Raw genomic sequence first — 19,783 nt, 5'->3', positions numbered from 1 at the left:
TGCCTTGGATGAAGAATGCATAACATTTAAGTCGCCGTATATTGAAATGGGAATATCGATTTTTAATAAATCCTGTCTGATCATCAGATATTATAGAAGGTATAACTTTTGAAGGTAAAAATATATAAATAATATAAGATCTGAGATATAAGATAATTATATATTATATATATAAGATAATAATATAAGATATAGTAAAATAATATAAGATATATATTTTTGAGTCTACAGGCCAAAACTTTAGATAGGATCTTAGCATCAACATTGAGTAAAGAGTTTGGTCTATCTGAAAAGCATTCAGTGGGATTTTTATTCTTTTTAAGAATAAGCAAAATGGAAGCTTCATAGAAAGACTGTGGCCACCTACCCACGTTGAAGACCTCAGTAAGGGTAGAACATAAGTAAGGTATAAACAATGAAGAAAAAGCCTTAAAAATTTTTCCAGAGAATCCGTCGGGTCCTGGAGATTTCCCAGGATGCAATGAATGTATAACTCCATTGATTTCCTCCCTAGAAATAGTTGATCCAACTGCTTTTGATTATCAACCAAAAGTCCAGGGATATTTAATTGGTCTAAAAAATTGTTCATTGCAGTATTATCTTTAACAGAATCGGAACTATACAACTTATATAACAGTTTCTTCCCCCAAGCTATCAGACTCCTCAATACCTGAAGCCTGGACTGACATCTTGCCCTACTGTCCTGTTTATTATTTATTGTAATGCCGGTACTGTTTTTGTGCACTTTATGCAGTCCAGTGTAGGTCTGTAGTCTAGTATAGCTTTCTCTGTGTTTTTTTTATTACGTAGTTCAGTCTAGTTTTTTGTACTGTGTCATGTAAACCATGGTCCTGAAAAACGTTGTCTCATTTTTACTATGCACTGTACCAGCAATAAAAGTTGACTTGACTTGACTTAGAATAAAATTCTCTAAAAGTGTCATTTATTTTAAAATGGTCAGTGGTCATATCATCAGTGGTCAGTGGTTTTACAAATTTCTTTAATTTGCTATTTAGCTGTAAAGGTCTTAAATTGATTAGCCAATAGTTTACCATTTTTTTCTCCATGTATATAGGATTGGCTTCTATCTTTTAAAAGTTGGCTTTCAATTGGATATGTTATAAGAAGATCATATTTAGTTTTAATTTCAATATGTCTTTTGTATAGTTCAGGGTCTCATGCCAAAGCATATTTCTGGTCTAATTTTTTTAATTGATTAATTAAATTAGTTCTCTCTTTATTAGCTTTTTTCTTAATATATGCAGTATAAGAGATCATTTGTCCTCTGATATATGCCTCAAAGGCATCCCAAATGATAAGACTAGAAGTTTCTTCCAACGCATTTTCTTCAAAGAAATGAATAATTTTAAAAAGTCCTTATCAGATAATAGAGTTGAATTAAAATGCCAGGATCTGTTCATATGAGTGAAACCAGGAAGATTTCAAGATATAAATACAGGAGAGTGGTCAGACACAGCTATTTCTTTATATTCAATGGATCGAACTAATGGAATCATTTGACTATCAATAAAAAAATAATCAATCCTAGTATAGGAATGATGGACATGAGAGAAAAATGAATACTCCCTTTCTGCTGGGTGAAGAAAATGCCAGACATCAACAATATCACATTTCGTTAGAAAGGATTGAATAAATAAAACTGATTTATTAGGTATGGCTAATTAAGAGAAGAATGATCTAATACTGGGTCTAGACAACAATTAAAATCTCCTCCCATCACTAAAGAATAAAAACTCAAATCTGGCAAGAATGAAAAGATACACAAAAAATCCTGGGCCATCCACATTGGGGGTGTACACATTAGCAAAGATAATTAATTTATTGTCTAGTTTCCCTGACACTATGACAAATCACCCATTAGGGTCAGAGACAACTTTATGTTGAACAAAAGAAATTGTATTATCTATAAAAATTGAGACCCCTCAAGATTTTGCTCTAAATGAAGAATGAAATTGTAGACCCCTCAACCTATTAAAATGGCATGCATTATCACAGCTATTTACATGCATTTCTTGTAGAAAAATAATGGGGGCCCTTAACCTTATAATATAAACAAAGATATTATTCCATTTTACAGGAAGATTTAACTCTTTCACATTAAAACTAAGTAAGTTAATATTTCACTCCATTTTAAATTGTAATTAACAGAAGAGTTAAAAGATCTGAGCATAAATTATTAGATCCAAAGGACAGACCATAAAATAAGGTACTCAAACAGAAAATTTGAATGGTAGCCCAACCCAGCTTCCAGAAAAAAAGAAAAAAGAAACCCCACCCCCTCCCCCTCCCAAAGCCAAAAAAGCCAGCCAAAGGACAGCTGGCATGCTAACCTTAAAGACAACTCTCTTCATGGAATCCTGTTAGCAAAGCTCCAAAAACATCCAAGGATGTTATGTTCCTACCTAAACAAAACATTATAAAAGCTTAGATCAAAAAGCCAAACATAAGAGGATTCATTTTAACCATTTCAAAAGAAATATATATATATAAAATCCCCACAAAGAAGGATAAAATAGTGAAAAACACCAAAGAAAATATCAAAAAACAAGATAAATAAATGGTCAAAACGTAAGTTAATTAAAATGTTATTCTGTCCAACATTTAAAACATAAGATATTTTAAAAGATAATTGTAAGAAATATAACACAATTAATCTTCTGCTTCCAAAACTTCTGTGCATTTTCAACTGATCCCAGCCATTTCCACGCACCATTTTTCAAAACGATTCTAAGGGAAGGCTTAAACCCTTTCTTATAAAGCAGTGACATGACCTCTTTATACTTGACATGTTCAGCCATAACCTCTGGTGCATAATCTTCCACGTATCTAATCATCTTCCCATTGAAATCAATCGTTCCAACTCGATGGGTATGTCGGATTAAAAGCTCCTTAGTGTAAAATTCATGAAATCATAAAATGACCGACCTGGGATGCTCTCCTGCCTTTGTTTTAGGGACCAGTGATCAATGGGCACAGTCCAGCTTAGGTATGGACAGCAATAAATCAGGGAATAGCTGCTTCAAAAAACTTGCAAAGAACTCGGTGGAGTGGTCACCTTCAATTGATTCTTCAAGACCCAGAATACATAGATTGTTCCTTCTGCTTCTGCTTTCCAGGTTGGTAATGCTCTTTGTTCATTTTTCATTAGATAATGATAATTTTTTGCAAAGCTTACTCATGTCTTTTAAGTCGGCTTCCAGTAATGACAAAGCTTCTTTATTCTCTTTAATTTGCTTTTCATGTTCAATTAAAGTTTGTTTAATATCATCCAACTTAACATTAAGATGTTGAAATTCCTCAGAGAGTTCTGTTCTTTGCTTTTTGAGGAACTCTCCAATTGATTCCATAGTAGTTGGAGAGCCTTCTTCTTTTTCTTTTGCAGAGGCTTTCGTCTTTCTCAAAGATGTATTAGATCAATATTAAGATTTATAATAAAGTTTCAAAAGACTGGTAGGAAATAAAAAGATAGGTAAGGTAGGAACAAAATTAAAAAAGATGTTACCCCATCGGCTGCCAGCAGGGTGCTGTCAGAGGGTCAAGCAGCATCTATGGAGGGAATGATGTTTCAGGCCAAGATGTTAACTGCTCATTTTCCTCCATAGGTTTCCGGTATCTACAGTCTCTTGTGTGCATCTATTGAAGTTGGTGGCATTGAAAAGCTAGTGACTCTGAATAGAATCAACCTTTCTGAAGGGAACTGACCCAAGCTGATAATATGGAATGTGACTTGCTCTGTGAAAGGAAATTAGACAAACACATTTGTTGAAACACAGGCTGTATGTAAGTCAGACAGATTTGCCACTGTTAGATCACAAAGGGGAGGCAAGCAAAAAGGAAGGGAATTTTGTTTGTGAATGTTTTAAGTACTAGGAAGAGGAGGTATGAAAAAAATTAGTTTCTGAAAATGAGGTTGTAGTATTTAATTTTTGCTGAGATGTAAACATTGACTAAGAGGAAATGCAAATTCAAGAATATAAGTATCAGGAGTATGAATGGCCCATGTGGCAACTTGAGTTTGTTTTCCATTTAAGATCATCACTGAATTACAGAATCTGAGAATATTTACAGTGAACATGCTCGTTGGCCCTGTGACTCCATAGTGTCTCTATTTAAGATTAGCCCATCTCTATCTGTGCCCTCACTCTCTCCCTATAACCTTGCAAATTCTTTTACTTTTAGACCCTTTTTGAACACTAGAATTGAAGTAACCTATCCTACTGCTCTTGATAGTGCATTTCAGACCTTCATTCCAGCACCATATTTTGTTCTTTTGCCAATAATCTTCAATCAACTTAATTCTCTGTCTTAAGTCTTTGATCTTCTGCAACTCTTTCTGTCCTATCAGTGATTTGAAGTACTTTCATCAGATCTCTTCTCAAATTCCTCTGGTCCAATGAGTGCAGCCTCATCTTCTCCAGATCTACTGTCACCTTTGGAACCATTTCAGCAAATTTCATCTGAACTCCTTCTAAAGTCTCTACACCCTTCCTCAAAATTGGTGCCCAAAAATTGACACGTATAAAGAACTGTGAACAAGACAATATTTTACAAAAGGGTTATGATGAGCTTCTCGAGCCATGGAGTTGTACAACATGGAAACAGGTCATCCAGTGGGAGTCCTTCCCTATTAATCCCATCTCCTAGGACTTGGTCCATAACCTTAGCATATGAAGAACTCATCTAGTAACACACCTTCAAGTATTTGCTGAGGGTGAAGGACCCCTTAGAAGCCCTCTAATCTCTGTTACATTAATCTCTAACCTCTAGCTTTGTATTCTTCTGATAAACCTTGCAGGGTATATATACCTTGGAGTGCACACGATACACACCCTCAAGGTTTCATACACCTCAATCAATTTCCTTCTTATTCTCTTCCATTTTCAGGAAAACAGACCAAACATCCCCAGGTTCTCCTCATAACTGAACTGCTCTATCCCGGGCAACATCTGAGTGAATCTCCACTGCACCCTCTTCACCACTATCAAGTCTTTCCTATAACATTGTTACCAGAAATGCACATTGTTCTGCAGCTGTTGAAACACAACTCCTCTACTTCCAACTTTGGTTCCTTGACTAATAGAGGCCAGTATCCCACAAGCATTCCTGAACACATTATCGGCTTGTATTGCTAACTGCTATTGCTGTCTCTCTGAAACTTGGTCACCATCCACACAATCAACAACTCCGTCAGTCTGTGAACTTACTGATCATGCCTCCTGCATCTACATCCAAGTTATTCACGTATATAATAAACTGAAAGGCTCCCTAAACCAATCCACTAGTCACAGATCTCCAAATGGAAAACAACACTCTGCCACAATCCCCTGTCCTCTGTTGCCTACTTGCTCTAGATCCTATTACCTTAACGTTAAACCAGTTTGTTCCCTTGCTCTGTGTTTCTATTCATCAAGCACAAGATCTCATATAACTGACCTAATTGACATGATTGTGAATTTGAACACTCCTTTGAATGAATTATTTCCTGGTAAGTAAGAAAGTAATTTTACTGTGTTACGTACCCGTGACACGTGACAGTGGTACCCTTGTCACGTGACTGGGGTTGAAGCTATACTGGACTTGAGGTAATGGTCTTGTGATGGTGGAGTGACATCATTTTCCCGCCAGTAGAGATCATGTGACAGGTTATTTTTACAGGTTATAAAAGGAGGACCCCTCCCTGTAAGGAGGGGCAGTTCGTGGCTGGATTTGCCATGTTGACTTCATGCCACTGCGTGATTTAATGTGATGACACAGTTTAGTTGAAAGATGAAGTTTTATCTAATGCCTAAAGTTTAAAAGGTCATTGCCAGCAGTTTCTTTACAATATTGCTAGTTGAGAATCAGTGGAGAGTGAAGATCGGAGTTCGGGAGTTAAAGATCGAGGAGAATCGATTTTCGACGGTGAAACGAGTTCGACCTTGTTTGATTCTTATTCGGAAGGATTTCGTTGACTATTCTCGTGTTAATCCCTGGGATTCCAGAAAGGATTGAGAATAGTGTGGTAAAGGAAAGGTCAGTGCCTTTAAGCCGTTTCGTTTCGTAAAATTCTTCATGGGAAAAGTTCGACTGCGGGGACCGTAACAAAACGACGTGGAAGAGAATTAAAATCATCTTAAAAAGTCTCTCCTTTAAATGGACTGTGAGCATTTCGAACTTTTGGCAATACTACTTTAAAGAACTGTTCTTGCAATATCGCTTTAAGGACTGTAAGCTTCATTGCTTTAAGAACTGTTTAAGCTGCCGCACAGCAGCTGATTTCCGGTTACGTTAGTGATTTGTTTACTTTTGGGGGGTTTGTTTTCAGTGTTTAATAAATGTGTTATTTGTTATAAAAACCCTTACCTAACTCATATATTTATTGTTGCCTGAATACGTAACAACTGCAAATCAAAGTCAAGACTGATCAAGTTTATTGTGATGATTTCAAGTAGGTGAGGTACCGGTGCACTAAAGGACTTGCTTTGAACAGTATCTCAGTTATGTAGGTTCAGACAGCATACAGAACATAAATGATACATAAAGACAGTGAGAAGAAAATATAAGACGCTTCAAAACAAGACATGAGTGTAAAAAAAACACTATCAGAGACAAATGTGTGGTGGTGCAAGAGGTGGTCCATAATGCTCCATTTCTGATTTAGGGTTAGGATTCTGCAGATCAGCATTAGAATCTAGTTGTAAGAAAGTAGAGATTGTTGAACCTAGCGGTGTGGAACTTCAGGCAGATGTATCTCCTGCCTGACAGTAGCAACAGGAAGAGGGCATGATCTGAATGTGGGAGTCCCTGGTGATAAATGCCACCTTCCTGAGGCATTGCCTCCTGTGGATGCTATTAATGGTGGAAAAGTCTGAGCCCATGATGGACCAGGTAATATCCACTACTCTCTCCAGCCTCTTGCATTCCTGTGTGTTGGGATTGCCATACCAGACCAAGATATAATCAGTCAGGATGCCTTCAGCAGTACAGATTCAGAAATTTGTTAGAGTTTTTGATGACATGTCATATCTAAGAAAGCTGAGGTGGAGGCATACCTTCATAGTGATTGCATCTATGTGCTGTGCCCTAAATAGGTGGTCAGAGATGTTAATACCCAGGAATTTGAAGCTGTTTGCACTCTCCACCTCCGATCCACCAATGAGAGCTGGCCCCTGGTCTCCTGTGTTCATTTGCTTTACAATTACATTTAATTTTACCGTTAATTTTTTCTCAATGTTGCAATTCTAATTTACAGGGATAAGTAATTAGCATTTTGTGGTAATAATTAGCCTACCAGCCAAGCAGTTATTTAAATAATCAGTTGGAACCGATAATTGGGGTCACCGTTCGTTCTCAGAATCTGTGACACCAGGGAATATAATTCTATGGATTCCTCTACAGCATGCTATTCTTTAGCGCAGCATGCAGTGTCCATGGAGTACGGACTTTGGGCACAGGCAGCTGCAGTTTAATGGTTAATGCTTTGTCAGGTAATCTAAACAGAAACATGTAGTTAAACATACCTGTGATGCGGAAGACACCTCATGAAATATGTGAATAGGTTTAGGAAATGGCATCAGTTGGAAGAGTTTGAGCTCAGTTATAGCCCTTTAAGCAATAGCTGACATCACTAGAAACCCTCTAACACACTAACTATGTTTGGGTAGCAATGAGTTAATGGGAGCATGAGAAAAAGCACGATTTCTCTTAGGTTCCTGATTCGAGATTAAAAAAGGCAGCACTTCACAGCAGTTTTTGGAGAAGGACCGCACCCAATCAGTGAATAAGATTCATTAGAAAGGACAAATAAAAACTACGCAGGGGCAAGTTGAGCAGCCAATAATGAAGTGACCATTGTGTGAGTGTGCCAGTGTTACAGTGGCTTTGCCTCATCAGGCTCGGGCGAGGTAAGTATCTGGCGAGTTCCTTCTTTATTCTTCATTTCTGGTCTGTTAGGGCACAGTTAGTGTGGTAAGAATGGTCCCAGGGTACAGTTAGTGTGGTGACAATGGACCCAGGGTACAGTTAGTGTGGTGAGAATGGTCCCAGGGTACAGTTAGTGTGGTGAGAATGGTCACAGGGTACAGTTAGTGTGGTGACAATGGACCCAGGGTACAGTTAGTGTGGTGAGAATGGTCCCAGGGTACAGTTAGTGTGGTGAGAATGGACCCAGGGTACAGTTAGTGTGGTGACAATGGACCCAGGGTACAGTTAGTGTGGTGAGAATGGTCCCAGGGCACAGTTAGTGTGGTGACAATGGTCCCAGGGTACAGTTAGTGTGGTGAAAATGGACCCAGGGTACAGATAGTGTGGTGACAATGGTCCCAGGGCACAGTTAGTATGGGGACAATGGCCTCAGGGTACAGTTAGTGTGGTGAGAATGGACCCAGGGTACAGTTAGTGTGGTGAGAATGGAACCAGGGCACAGTTAGTGTGGTGAGAATGGTCCAAGGGCACAGTTAGTGTGGCGAGAATGGACCCAGGGTACAGTTAGTGTGGTGAAAATGGTCTCAGGGTACAGTTAGTGTGGTTAGAATGGTCCCAGGGTACAGTTAGTGTGGTGACAATGGTCCCAGGGCACAGTTAGTGTGGTGAGAATGGACCCAGGGTACAGTTAGTGTGGTGACAATGGTCCCAGGTAACAGTTAGTGTGGTGACAATGGACCCAGGGCACAGTTAGTGTGGTGACAATGGTCCCAGGGTACAGTTAGTGTGGTGAGAATGGTCCCAGGGCACAGTCAGAGTGGTGAGAAAGGACCCAGGGTACAGTTAGTGTGGTGACAATGGACCCAGGGTACAGTTAGTGTGGTGACAATGGTCCCAGGGCACAGTTAGTGTGGTGAGAATGGTCCCAGGGCACAGTTAGTGTGGTGAGAATGGTCCCAGGGTACAGTTAGTGTAGTGAGAATGGACCCAGGGTACAGTTAGTGTGGTGACAATGGTCCCAGGGTACAGTTAGTGTGGTGACAATGGTCCCAGGGCACAGTTAGTGTGGTGACAATGGACCCAGTGTACAGTTAGTGTGGTGACAATGGACCCAGGGTACAGTTAGTGTGGTGACAATGGTCCCAGGGTACAGTTAGTGTGGTGACAATGGTCCCAAGGAACAGTTAGTGTGGTGACAATGGCCTCAGGGTACAGTTAGTGTGGTGAGAATGGACCCAGGGTACAGTTAGTGTGGTGACAATGGCCTCAGGGTACAGTTAGTGTGGTGAGAATGGACCCAGGGTACAGTTAGTGTGGTAAGAATGGTCCCAGGGTACAGTTAGTGTGGTGACAATGGACCCAGTGTACAGTTAGTGTGGTGACAATGGACCGAGGGTACAGTTAGTGTGGTGAGAATGGTCCCAGGGTACAGTTAGTGTGGTGACAATGGACCCAAGGAACAGTTAGTGTGGTGACAATGGCCTCAGGGTACAGTTAGTGTGGTGAGAATGGACCCAGGGTACAGTTAGTGTGGTGACAATGGACCCAGGGTACAGTTAGTGTGGTGAGAATGGTCCCAGGGTACAGTTAGTGTGGTGACAATGGTCCCAGGTAACAGTTAGTGTGGTGACAATGGACCCAGGGCACAGTTAGTGTGGTGACAATGGTCCCAGGGTACAGTTAGTGTGGTGAGAATGGTCCCAGGGTACAGTCAGTGTGGTGAGAATGGTCCCAGGGTACAGTTAGTGTGGTGACAATGGTCTCAGGGTACAGTTAGGGTGGTGAGAATGGTCCCAGGGTTCAGTTAGTGTGGTGACAATGGTCCCAGAGCACAGTTAGTGTGGTGAGAATGGACCCAGGGTACAGTTAGTGTGGTGAGAATGGTCCCAGGGAACAGTTAGTGTGGTGACAATGGACCCAGGGCACAGTTAGTGTGGTGACAATGGTCCCAGGGTACAGTTAGTGTGGTGAGAATGGTCCCAGGGCACAGTTAGTGTGGTGAGAATGGACCCAGGGTACAGTTAGTGTGGTGACAATGGTCCCAGGGTACAGTTAGTGTGGTGACAATGGTCCCAGGGCACAGTTAGTGTGGTGAGAATGGACCCAGGGTACAGTTAGTGTGGTGAGAATGGTCCCAGGAAAAGTTAGTGTGGTGACAATGGACCCAGGGCACAGTTAGTGTGGTGACAATGGTCCCAGTGTACAGTTAGTGTGGTGAGAATGGTCCCAGGGCACAGTTAGTGTGGTGAGAATGGACCCAGGGTACAGTTAGTGTGGTGACAATCGACCCAGGGTACAGTTAGTGTGGTGACAATGGTCCCAGGGCACAGTTAGTGTGGTGAGAATGGTCCCAGGGTACAGTTAGTGTGGTGAGAATGGACCCAGGGTACAGTTAGTGTGGTGACAATGGTCCCAGGGTACAGTTAGTGTGGTGACAATCGACCCAGGGTACAGTTAGTGTGGTGACAATGGTCCCAGGGCACAGTTAGTGTGGTGAGAATGGTCCCAGGGTACAGTTAGTGTGGTGAGAATGGTCCCAGGGCACAGTTAGTGTGGTGAGAATGGTCCCAGGGTACAGTTAGTGTGGTGACAATGGTCCCAAGGAACAGTTAGTGTGGTGACAATGGCCTCAGGGTACAGTTAGTGTGGTGAGAATGGACCCAGGGTACAGTTAGTGTGGTGAGAATGGTCCCAGGGCACAGTTAGTGTGGTGACAATAGACCCAGGGTACAGTCAGTGTGGTGAGAATGGTCCCAGGGCACAGTTAGTGTGGTGAGAATGGACCCAGGGTACAGTTAGTGTGGTGACAATGGACAAAGGGTACAGTTAGTGTGGTGAGAATGGTCCCAGGGTACAGTTAGTGTGGTGACAATGGACCCAGGGCACAGTTAGTGTGGTGACAATGGACCCAGTGTACAGTTAGTGTGGTGACAATGGACCCAGGGTACAGTTAGTGTGGTGAGAATGGTCCCAGGGTACAATTAGTGTGGTGACAATGGACCCAGGGTACAGTTAGTGTGGTGAGAATGGTCCCAGGGAACAGTTAGTGTGGTGACAATGGCCTCAGGGTACAGTTAGTGTGGTGAGAATGGACCCAGGGCACAGTTAGTGTGGTGACAATGGACCCAGGGTACAGTTAGTGTGGAGAGAATGGTCCCAGGGTACAGTTAGTGTGGTGACAATGGACCAAGGGCACAGTTAGTGTGGTGAGAATGGTCCCAGGGAACAGTTAGTGTGGTGACAATAGACCCAGGGTACAGTTAGTGTAGTGAGAATGGACCCAGGGTACAGTTAGTGTGGTGACAATGGTCCCAGGGCACAGTTAGTGTGGTGACAATGGACCCTGTGTACAGTTAGTGTGGTGACAATGGTCCCAGGGTACAGTTAGTGTGGTGACAATGGTCCCAGGGTACAGTTAGTGTGGTGAGAATGGCCTCAGGGTACAGTTAGTGTGGTGACAATGGTCCCAGGGTACAGTTAGTGTGGTGAGAATGGTCCCAGGGCACAGTTAGTGTGGTGAGAATGGTCCCAGGGTACAGTTAGTGTGGTGACAATGGTCCCAGGGTACAGTTAGTGTGGTGAGAATGGTCCCAGGGTACAGTTAGTGTGGTGAGAATGGCCTCAGGGCACAGTTAGTGTGGTGAGAATGGACCCAGGGTACAGTTATTGTGGTGACAATGGTACCAGGGCACAGTTAGTGTGGTGAGAATGGTCCCAGGGTACAGTTAGTGTGTGAGAATGGTCCCAGGGTACAGTTAGTGTGGTGACAATGGTCCCAGGGTACAGTTAGTGTGGTGACAATGGACCCAGGGTACAGTTAGTGTGGTGACAATGGTACCAGGGTACAGTTAGTGTGGTGAGAATGGTCCCAGGGCACAGTTAGTGTGGTGAGAATGGACCCAGGGTACAGTTAGTGTGGTGACAATGGTCCCAGGGTACAGTTAGTGTGGTGAGAATGGACCCAGGGTACAGTTAGTGTGGTGACAATGGACCCAGGGCACAGTTAGTGTGGTGAGAATGGTCCCAGGGTACAGTTAGTGTGGTGACAATTGTCCCAGGGCACAGTTAGTGTGGTGACAATAGACCCAGGGTACAGTCAGTGTGGTGAGAATGGTCCCAGGGTACAGTTAGTGTGGTGACAATGGACCCAGGGCACAGTTAGTGTGGTGACAATGGACCCAGTGTACAGTTAGTGTGGTGACAATGGACCCAGGGTACAGTTAGTGTGGTGAGAATGGTCCCAGGGTACAGTTAGTGTGGTGACAATGGACCCAGGGTACAGTTAGTGTGGTGAGAATGGTCCCAGGGAACAGTTAGTGTGGTGACAATGGCCTCAGGGTACAGTTAGTGTGGTGAGAATGGTCCCAGGGAACAGTTAGTGTGGTGACAATGGACCCAGGGTACAGTTAGTGTGGTGACAATGGTCCCAGGGCACAGTTAGTGTGGTGACAATAGACCCAGGGTACAGTTAGTGTGGTGAGAATGGACCTAGGGTACAGTTAGTGTGGTGACAATGGTCCCAGGGTACAGTTAGTGTGGTGAGAATGGTCCCAGGGTACAGTTAGTGTGGTGACAATGGACCCAGGGTACAGTTAGTGTGGTGACAATGGTCCCAGGGCACAGTTAGTGTGGTGAGAATGGACCCAGGGTACAGATAGTGTGGTGAGAATGGTCCCAGGGTACAGTTAGTGTGGTGAGAATGGACCCAGGGTACAGTTGGTGTGGTGACAATGGTCCCAGGGTACAGTTAGTGTGGTGACAATGGTCCCAGGGCACAGTAGTGTGGTGAGAATGGACCCAGGGCACAGTTAGTGTGGTGACCATGGACCCAGGGCACAGTTAGTGTGGTGAGAATGGTCCCAGGGTACAGTTAGTGTGGTGAGAATGGTCCCAGGGCACAGTTAGTGTGGTGAGAATGGACCCAGGGTACAGTTAGTGTGGTGAGAATGGTCCCAGGGTACAGTTAGTGTGGTGACAATGGTCCCAGGGTACAGTTAGTGTGGTGACAATGGTCCCAGGGCACAGTTAGTGTGGTGAGAATGGACCCAGGGCACAGTTAGTGTGGTGACCATGGACCCAGGGCACAGTTAGTGTGGTGAGAATGGTCCCAGGGCACAGTTAGTGTGGTGACAATAGACCCAGGGTACAGTTAGTGTGGTGAGAATGGTCCCAGGGTACAGTTAGTGTGGTGAGAATGGACCCAGGGTACAGTTAGTGTGGTGACAATGGTCCCAGGGTACAGTTAGTGTGGTGAAAATGGTCCCAGGGCACAGTTAGTGTGGTGAGAATGGACCCAGGGTACAGTTAGTGTGGTGACAATGGTCACAGGGTACAGTTAGTGTGGTGACAATGGTCCCAAGGAACAGTTAGTGTGGTGACAATGGACCCAGGGCACAGTTAGTGTGGTGACAATCGACCCAGTGTACAGTTAGTGTGGTGACAATGGACCCAGGGTACAGTTAGTGTGGTGAGAATGGTCCCAGGGTACAGTTAGTGTGGTGACAATGGACCCAGGGTACAGTTAGTGTGGTGAGAATGGTCCCAGGGAACAGTTAGTGTGGTGACAATGGCCTCAGGGTACAGTTAGTGTGGTGAGAATGGTCCCAGGGAACAGTTAGTGTGGTGACAATAGACCCAGGGTACAGTTAGTGTAGTGAGAATGGACCCAGGGTACAGTTAGTGTGGTGACAATGGTCCCAGGGCACAGTTAGTGTGGTGACAATGGACCCAGTGTACAGTTAGTGTGGTGACAATGGTCCCAGGGTACAGTTAGAGTGGTGACAATGGACCCAGGGCACAGTTAGTGTGGTGACAATGGTACCAGGGTACAGTTAGTGTGGTGACAATGGTCCCAGGGCACAGTTAGTGTGGTGACAATAGACCCAGGGTACAGTTAGTGTGATGGGAATGGACCCAGGGTACAGTTAGTGTGGTGACAATGGACACAGGGTACAGTTAGTGTGGTGAGAATGGTCCCAGGGTACAGTTAGTGTGTGAGAATGGTCCCAGGGTACAGTTAGTGTGGTGACAATGGACCCAGGGCACAGATAGTGTGGTGACAATAGACCCAGGGCACAGTTAGTGTGGTGAGAATGGTCCCAGGGTACAGTTAGTGTGGTGACAATGGACCCAGGGCACAGTTAGTGTGGTGACAATAGACCCAGGGCACAGTTAGTGTGGTGAGAATGGACCCAGGGTACAGTTAGTGTGGTGACAATGGACCCAGGGTACAGTTAGTGTGGTGAGAATGGACCCAGGGCACAGTTAGTGTGGTGACAATGGACCCAGTGTACAGTTAGTGTGGTGACAATGGTACCAGGGCACAGTTAGTGTGGTGAGAATGGTCCCAGGGTACAGTTAGTGTGTGAGAATGGTCCCAGGGTACAGTTAGTGTGGTGACAATGGTCCCAGGGTACAGTTAGTGTGGTGACAATGGACCCAGGGTACAGTTAGTGTGGTGACAATGGTACCAGGGTACAGTTAGTGTGGTGAGAATGGTCCCAGGGCACAGTTAGTGTGGTGAGAATGGACCCAGGGTACAGTTAGTGTGGTGACAATGGTCCCAGGGTACAGTTAGTGTGGTGAGAATGGACCCAGGGTACAGTTAGTGTGGTGACAATGGACCCAGGGCACAGTTAGTGTGGTGAGAATGGTCCCAGGGTACAGTTAGTGTGGTGACAATTGTCCCAGGGCACAGTTAGTGTGGTGACAATAGACCCAGGGTACAGTCAGTGTGGTGAGAATGGTCCCAGGGTACAGTTAGTGTGGTGACAATGGACCCAGGGCACAGTTAGTGTGGTGACAATGGACCCAGTGTACAGTTAGTGTGGTGACAATGGACCCAGGGTACAGTTAGTGTGGTGAGAATGGTCCCAGGGTACAGTTAGTGTGGTGACAATGGACCCAGGGTACAGTTAGTGTGGTGAGAATGGTCCCAGGGAACAGTTAGTGTGGTGACAATGGCCTCAGGGTACAGTTAGTGTGGTGAGAATGGTCCCAGGGAACAGTTAGTGTGGTGACAATGGACCCAGGGTACAGTTAGTGTGGTGACAATGGTCCCAGGGCACAGTTAGTGTGGTGACAATAGACCCAGGGTACAGTTAGTGTGGTGAGAATGGACCTAGGGTACAGTTAGTGTGGTGACAATGGTCCCAGGGTACAGTTAGTGTGGTGAGAATGGTCCCAGGGTACAGTTAGTGTGGTGACAATGGACCCAGGGTACAGTTAGTGTGGTGACAATGGTCCCAGGGCACAGTTAGTGTGGTGAGAATGGACCCAGGGTACAGATAGTGTGGTGAGAATGGTCCCAGGGTACAGTTAGTGTGGTGAGAATGGACCCAGGGTACAGTTAGTGTGGTGACAATGGTCCCAGGGTACAGTTAGTGTGGTGACAATGGTCCCAGGGCACAGTAGTGTGGTGAGAATGGACCCAGGGCACAGTTAGTGTGGTGACCATGGACCCAGGGCACAGTTAGTGTGGTGAGAATGGTCCCAGGGTACAGTTAGTGTGGTGAGAATGGTCCCAGGGCACAGTTAGTGTGGTGAGAATGGACCCAGGGTACAGTTAGTGTGGTGAGAATGGTCCCAGGGTACAGTTAGTGTGGTGACAATGGTCCCAGGGTACAGTTAGTGTGGTGACAATGGTCCCAGGGCACAGTTAGTGTGGTGAGAATGGACCCAGGGCACAGTTAGTGTGGTGACCATGGACCCAGGGCACAGTTAGTGTGGTGAGAATGGTCCCAGGGCACAGTTAGTGTGGTGACAATAGACCCAGGGTACAGTTAGTGTGGTGAGAATGGTCCCAGGGTACAGTTAGTGTGGTGAGAATGGACCCAGGGTACAGTTAGTGTGGTGACAATGGTCCCAGGGTACAGTTAGTGTGGTGAAAATGGTCCCAGGGCACAGTTAGTGTGGTGAGAATGGACCCAGGGTACAGTTAGTGTGGTGACAATGGTCACAGGGTACAGTTAGTGTGGTGACAATGGTCCCAAGGAACAGTTAGTGTGGTGACAATGGACCCAGGGCACAGTTAGTGTGGTGACAATCGACCCAGTGTACAGTTAGTGTGGTGACAATGGACCCAGGGTACAGTTAGTGTGGTGAGAATGGTCCCAGGGTACAGTTAGTGTGGTGACAATGGACCCAGGGTACAGTTAGTGTGGTGAGAATGGTCCCAGGGAACAGTTAGTGTGGTGACAATGGCCTCAGGGTACAGTTAGTGTGGTGAGAATGGTCCCAGGGAACAGTTAGTGTGGTGACAATAGACCCAGGGTACAGTTAGTGTAGTGAGAATGGACCCAGGGTACAGTTAGTGTGGTGACAATGGTCCCAGGGCACAGTTAGTGTGGTGACAATGGACCCAGTGTACAGTTAGTGTGGTGACAATGGTCCCAGGGTACAGTTAGAGTGGTGACAATGGACCCAGGGCACAGTTAGTGTGGTGACAATGGTACCAGGGTACAGTTAGTGTGGTGACAATGGTCCCAGGGCACAGTTAGTGTGGTGACAATAGACCCAGGGTACAGTTAGTGTGATGGGAATGGACCCAGGGTACAGTTAGTGTGGTGACAATGGACACAGGGTACAGTTAGTGTGGTGAGAATGGTCCCAGGGTACAGTTAGTGTGTGAGAATGGTCCCAGGGTACAGTTAGTGTGGTGACAATGGACCCAGGGCACAGATAGTGTGGTGACAATAGACCCAGGGCACAGTTAGTGTGGTGAGAATGGTCCCAGGGTACAGTTAGTGTGGTGACAATGGACCCAGGGCACAGTTAGTGTGGTGACAATAGACCCAGGGCACAGTTAGTGTGGTGAGAATGGACCCAGGGTACAGTTAGTGTGGTGACAATGGACCCAGGGTACAGTTAGTGTGGTGAGAATGGACCCAGGGCACAGTTAGTGTGGTGACAATGGACCCAGTGTACAGTTAGTGTGGTGACAATGGTACCAGGGCACAGTTAGTGTGGTGAGAATGGTCCCAGGGTACAGTTAGTGTGTGAGAATGGTCCCAGGGTACAGTTAGTGTGGTGACAATGGTCCCAGGGTACAGTTAGTGTGGTGACAATGGACCCAGGGTACAGTTAGTGTGGTGACAATGGTACCAGGGTACAGTTAGTGTGGTGAGAATGGTCCCAGGGCACAGTTAGTGTGGTGAGAATGGACCCAGGGTACAGTTAGTGTGGTGACAATGGTCCCAGGGTACAGTTAGTGTGGTGAGAATGGACCCAGGGTACAGTTAGTGTGGTGACAATGGACCCAGGGCACAGTTAGTGTGGTGAGAATGGTCCCAGGGTACAGTTAGTGTGGTGACAATTGTCCCAGGGCACAGTTAGTGTGGTGACAATAGACCCAGGGTACAGTCAGTGTGGTGAGAATGGTCCCAGGGTACAGTTAGTGTGGTGACAATGGACCCAGGGCACAGTTAGTGTGGTGACAATGGACCCAGTGTACAGTTAGTGTGGTGACAATGGACCCAGGGTACAGTTAGTGTGGTGAGAATGGTCCCAGGGTACAGTTAGTGTGGTGACAATGGACCCAGGGTACAGTTAGTGTGGTGAGAATGGTCCCAGGGAACAGTTAGTGTGGTGACAATGGCCTCAGGGTACAGTTAGTGTGGTGAGAATGGTCCCAGGGAACAGTTAGTGTGGTGACAATGGACCCAGGGTACAGTTAGTGTGGTGACAATGGTCCCAGGGCACAGTTAGTGTGGTGACAATAGACCCAGGGTACAGTTAGTGTGGTGAGAATGGACCTAGGGTACAGTTAGTGTGGTGACAATGGTCCCAGGGTACAGTTAGTGTGGTGAGAATGGTCCCAGGGTACAGTTAGTGTGGTGACAATGGACCCAGGGTACAGTTAGTGTGGTGACAATGGTCCCAGGGCACAGTTAGTGTGGTGAGAATGGACCCAGGGTACAGATAGTGTGGTGAGAATGGTCCCAGGGTACAGTTAGTGTGGTGAGAATGGACCCAGGGTACAGTTAGTGTGGTGACAATGGTCCCAGGGTACAGTTAGTGTGGTGACAATGGTCCCAGGGCACAGTAGTGTGGTGAGAATGGACCCAGGGCACAGTTAGTGTGGTGACCATGGACCCAGGGCACAGTTAGTGTGGTGAGAATGGTCCCAGGGTACAGTTAGTGTGGTGAGAATGGTCCCAGGGCACAGTTAGTGTGGTGAGAATGGACCCAGGGTACAGTTAGTGTGGTGAGAATGGTCCCAGGGTACAGTTAGTGTGGTGACAATGGTCCCAGGGTACAGTTAGTGTGGTGACAATGGTCCCAGGGCACAGTTAGTGTGGTGAGAATGGACCCAGGGCACAGTTAGTGTGGTGACCATGGACCCAGGGCACAGTTAGTGTGGTGAGAATGGTCCCAGGGCACAGTTAGTGTGGTGACAATAGACCCAGGGTACAGTTAGTGTGGTGAGAATGGTCCCAGGGTACAGTTAGTGTGGTGAGAATGGACCCAGGGTACAGTTAGTGTGGTGACAATGGTCCCAGGGTACAGTTAGTGTGGTGAAAATGGTCCCAGGGCACAGTTAGTGTGGTGAGAATGGACCCAGGGTACAGTTAGTGTGGTGACAATGGTCACAGGGTACAGTTAGTGTGGTGACAATGGTCCCAAGGAACAGTTAGTGTGGTGACAATGGACCCAGGGCACAGTTAGTGTGGTGACAATCGACCCAGTGTACAGTTAGTGTGGTGACAATGGACCCAGGGTACAGTTAGTGTGGTGAGAATGGTCCCAGGGTACAGTTAGTGTGGTGACAATGGACCCAGGGTACAGTTAGTGTGGTGAGAATGGTCCCAGGGAACAGTTAGTGTGGTGACAATGGCCTCAGGGTACAGTTAGTGTGGTGAGAATGGTCCCAGGGAACAGTTAGTGTGGTGACAATAGACCCAGGGTACAGTTAGTGTAGTGAGAATGGACCCAGGGTACAGTTAGTGTGGTGACAATGGTCCCAGGGCACAGTTAGTGTGGTGACAATGGACCCAGTGTACAGTTAGTGTGGTGACAATGGTCCCAGGGTACAGTTAGAGTGGTGACAATGGACCCAGGGCACAGTTAGTGTGGTGACAATGGTACCAGGGTACAGTTAGTGTGGTGACAATGGTCCCAGGGCACAGTTAGTGTGGTGACAATAGACCCAGGGTACAGTTAGTGTGATGGGAATGGACCCAGGGTACAGTTAGTGTGGTGACAATGGACACAGGGTACAGTTAGTGTGGTGAGAATGGTCCCAGGGTACAGTTAGTGTGTGAGAATGGTCCCAGGGTACAGTTAGTGTGGTGACAATGGACCCAGGGCACAGATAGTGTGGTGACAATAGACCCAGGGCACAGTTAGTGTGGTGAGAATGGTCCCAGGGTACAGTTAGTGTGGTGACAATGGACCCAGGGGACAGTTAGTGTGGTGACAATAGACCCAGGGCACAGTTAGTGTGGTGAGAATGGACCCAGGGTACAGTTAGTGTGGTGACAATGGACCCAGGGTACAGTTAGTGTGGTGAGAATGGACCCAGGGCACAGTTAGTGTGGTGACAATGGACCCAGTGTACAGTTAGTGTGGTGACAATGGACCCAGGGTACAGTTAGTGTGGTGAGAATGGTCCCAGGGTATAGTTAGTGTGGTGACAATGGACCCAGGGTACAGTTAGTGTGGTGACAATGGCCTCAGGGTACAGTTAGTGTGGTGAGAATGGTCCCAGGGTATAGTTAGTGTGGTGAGAATGGACCCAGGGTACAGTTAGTGTGGTGACAATGGCCTCAGGGTACAGTTAGTGTTGTGAGAATGGTCCCAGGGAACAGTTAGTGTGGTGACAATGGACCCAGGGTACAGTTAGTGTGGTGACAATAGACCA

This window comes from Hemitrygon akajei, chromosome 10 (assembly GCF_048418815.1).
Source record: "Hemitrygon akajei chromosome 10, sHemAka1.3, whole genome shotgun sequence".
Lineage (NCBI taxonomy): Eukaryota > Metazoa > Chordata > Chondrichthyes > Myliobatiformes > Dasyatidae > Hemitrygon > Hemitrygon akajei.
The sequence above is the reverse complement of the archived record's forward strand: the minus strand, read 5'-3'. Positions refer to the sequence as shown.